This window comes from Diospyros lotus, chromosome 1 (genome assembly GCF_014633365.1).
Source record: "Diospyros lotus cultivar Yz01 chromosome 1, ASM1463336v1, whole genome shotgun sequence".
In the NCBI taxonomy this organism is placed as follows: domain Eukaryota; kingdom Viridiplantae; phylum Streptophyta; class Magnoliopsida; order Ericales; family Ebenaceae; genus Diospyros; species Diospyros lotus.
Genome location: NC_068338.1, coordinates 25,611,314 through 25,614,860, shown reverse-complemented (window position 1 = coordinate 25,614,860; position 3,547 = coordinate 25,611,314).

Sequence of the window (3,547 nt, the reverse complement as noted above, 5' to 3'; positions counted from 1 at the left end):
TACGCATCATAGGATCTAGCTATTGTGGGCCTCTACCCACAGTCTTACGTATCACAATCACAAGCCAATTTCCACCACCATGCAATGCAGCATATAAGGAATGCAATGGCTCTTGCAACATTAACGTGATGGAAAGGCCCCCATAAGCAAAGCATTAGGCCATGCTATGCCCACATAGGAATTCACAAACACAAATGCTCTAATGCATATGCTCACCTAACATACACAAGTCAGCACTCACAGACCAACCGTGTTTTTCCAATGCTCACGCTCCTAATATATACAAAGCATGACCCCCCCCCCAATGAATGCAACCTTTGGCCCAGCATCATAAGGCGAAGCAATATAGTAACCCAATGCAATGCGATGCAGCCACAAGTAAAGTTATAGTAAGTGACATTCACACACCCTCAATTTTTGCCCGTTAAGATTCTTGGCTATTTCACACAATTCAACATTTAAATAGGTTTCACAACATCAATTAAGTGCAATTATTGAATAATATTGATAACGGGGTCAAGGTGGAAGTATTCGATTCCAGAATGTAAGGTTGAGCGAATTTTAAGGAAGAATAAAGTTACGAATTAAGCATACATTTTAAAGGAAGCCCACGAGATCAATAGTTGACCAAATGGTTCAAATCCTATACCAAATCGAAGCTTATCGAGTTAGGGTCACAACAAAAAAAAATATCTTAATTCCGATATCAGGACAAAAAGTTATAGCCTAAAAAGTGCAAGGTGCATAGTATAAATTTCTGTTGGGCATGTTTCGAAATATAGAGTGCAAGTTTCAAAATATAAGTTTCTGTTTGGGCATGTTTCGAAATATAGAGTGCAAGTTTCGAAATATATGGCCCGAAAAATCGACTACACTCACACAAAATCAAAAACCTATGAAAGAGAAACTCCCAAAATGACCACCACTAGCTTCCTAACCCACAAATGACATTCCTTGAAGTAAAAATGAGGTGAATAAACCCCAACGAGACTCTTAACAAGACTATCCAATTTACAAGATAAATATACAATATTTACAAACAATGGAGAGAGAAAACCCATTTAATTGGAGAAGGTTTCAACACAATGAAGAAAATAAAATCTTGCATCAAATGAAGAGACGGAGTTAAGAAAAACTTGCACAACCAAATAAAAGATGATCCAAGAAGAACTTGTCTTGTTAATGAAAATCGAAGAAGAAGATAAGCCTCTTCAAAGTTACAAATCCCCTCGCCTTTGAAGTTCTAATTCAACCAAGAATAATGGAAGAAGATGGAAAAAGAATGAGCAAGGAAAAGAAACCAATGTGAGAAGGAGAGAGAATGAGAAAGAGAAGAAAGAAAAAGAAAAGGATGGGGGAGGAGTGGATTACATGCCCTCCTCTTCCAACTCCCACCAACCTATCCCCTATTTCCCATTTTTGCCCTCCTCTTAATGCACACACATCACATATAAATATCCAAGCCTATTTTAACCATTTTGCATCATTTATTTATTTATTTTTCTTTCCTTTTTTCCTTATTCTCTCCAATTATGAAATTCCCCATTTACCATCCCATTTTTCAAACACAATCGCCTCTTTTTGCCATTTGCCACATTTCTCATTTTCATTTAATTATAATGCCACCTTTTATACACATAGGCCCAAGTCCAAATCAATGACCCAATTAAATAAAATGGCCGACTTCCATCTTAGGCCCCAAATAAAATAACACACACATAATTTATTTCAAGCCCAATGGCCTCAACCCATTTGTTGACATGATCAACCCAATTTATATTTCATTTTAATTTTCCACTTACATTTCATTTTCCCATGAAATAACATTTTCATTAATTTGCTTTTTTATAAACACATAAAATATTTTGACCCATTTAATTTGGACAATGCAAGAAATCACACATAATAAAATCATATTTCTCATAAAATTCTAGACCCATTAATGGGTCGTTACATTGAGAAACAAAAGAGAAGAATTACTCATCAAAAGCACAAAAAATTGAGGCTCGGTGGCATTTTGCATAAAATTCTATTGCAATTTATGAAAAATGGGGTTACAATTACAAAATAGCGATGATTGTTTGTGGAATAACACAAAATAGGACTGAAATGTACACTATATTTAGTAAAAAAAAAATTATGCATAAGAACAAACGTGTCACAGAGCTATGAGAGAAGCAAGGCAATTTGAAACCACATGCAAAAACAACAAAGTTGTCGATTACACTTCTTACATTTTCTCCACTATAACCATATCGCAGCCCATCTGCCACTGACAACATTTTATTTTTATCCTTTTCTCAGGGCAGTCACTATTGACTGCACTCTCACCCTGCAATTAAAACACAATAAAAACAAATCATAATAAAATTTTTATATTTTTTTTTATTTTGGTGAGAGGTTTATACTCGCCAGTGTACGAGTGCAGTTGTAGTTCAAATTTAAATTTATATTTTCTAGATGAATCCAGGTCGTCCACTGAGAGATTTATTTATGACAAAAGAAAAAGAATGTCACACACACGCACACACATTTGGACAAATTGGCAACAAGGTTTTTTATGAGTTTTTTTAGACAACAGATACTAGAAAATAAAGTAAGGAACAAATTGAAATAAACATTAAACGTAAAAATATGAAGTTGGATAGTGCTTGAGTTAAGACAATTTCAGTACCAACCCGTTGATTCCCAAATTTTAGCATAAAAGATTAGCAACATTAATTTAATTTCAGATATGAGGGTTTATTATTAAATGCAATTAGAGATGATGATAGTTCTAGGTTAAGCAATCCCCATACATGATATGCGGGATTCTAATTTAAGCAACCACCATAAATCCAATTGCAATTAATACACAAAACAACTAAATTAATCATCTGAGTTTAGGTATGATAGCGTTTCCAGTTCTAGTAACTCTCATACATGGCATGAAAGCTCTAAGTTAGGCTTACGCTCCAATCCAAACCTAGTGATTTTTTAATAATTAATACACACTCATACTGAAATTTAAATTAATGTTACTTATTTAAAGCGCAACTTTCTTTGGGAATCATTGACGTTGGACACTGTCCTTGCCTTAACCCAAGATTAGATTTAGCTACTCATTTTTATTTGAAAGTTAATTGACAGAAATTTAAATGACGTAATTTAAATAACAGAATTTAAATGACAGGAATTAAAATAGTAAAAACTAACCGGCCATTTAGGCGGTGGATAATTAAAAGACAAGAATTAAAATTACAGAAATTTAAAAGCATAAACTAACCGGCCATTTAGGCGGTGAATAATTAAAAGACAAGAATTAAAATTGCAGGAATTTAAAGGCATAAACTAACCGGCCATTTAAGCGGTGAATAATTAAAAGACAATAAATGACATAAGAATTTAAAAGAAGAAAAAAAAAAGAAGTAAGATTATAAGAGAAAGTACTAAAGAAAATGAGAAAGAATAAGAACAATTCTCAAAGAGAGAATTATAAGGAAACAACTAAACTTTTATTCAAGAATAATAATCACACTTACAAATGCAATCAAGTGACCTATTTATA